The sequence below is a fragment of the Myotis lucifugus genome, unplaced genomic scaffold (genome assembly GCF_000147115.1).
Source record: "Myotis lucifugus unplaced genomic scaffold, Myoluc2.0 scaffold_265, whole genome shotgun sequence".
NCBI classification, from domain to species: Eukaryota; Metazoa; Chordata; class Mammalia; order Chiroptera; family Vespertilionidae; genus Myotis; species Myotis lucifugus.
In genome coordinates, this window is record NW_005871313.1 from 624,823 (window position 1) to 625,192 (window position 370).

At 38.6% G+C, this 370-nt stretch overlaps 1 pseudogene; it reads right to left on the reverse strand.

Moving 5' to 3' along the window:
- Positions 1-255: 255 nt before the first annotated feature.
- LOC111828017 lies at positions 256-367 on the reverse strand (annotated as a pseudogene).
- Between the last annotated feature and the right edge of the window lie 3 nt (positions 368-370).

Sequence of the window (370 nt, forward strand, 5' to 3'; positions counted from 1 at the left end):
CTGAAGCCTATTCCCCCAAGTGCCTAGTGCTGCCTCTTCCTTGTACTCATCAAGCCACTTCTTCCCCATTTTTGGAATGTTTTCGTTCTCTCTGCTAGTAGTGAGTCAGTTAGTTCTGGGTATAACAAAAGCAACGAGTGTAGAAATAAATCCTGTCAGGGTTAGCTCCCTGAGCTGGATAATTTTACCCAGAGATCGCTATCCCATTGGACCAAAATTTTGCCCATTCCTGAACTCAATTTACTATTGTCTCTTATTTCGTTTTTATTTATTTATTTTAATCCTCACCCGAGGATATTTTTCCATTGATCTTTAAACAAAAGAATAGATACTACACTTGATCTTAGCCAAAAGGCCAAGAAGTGATTTT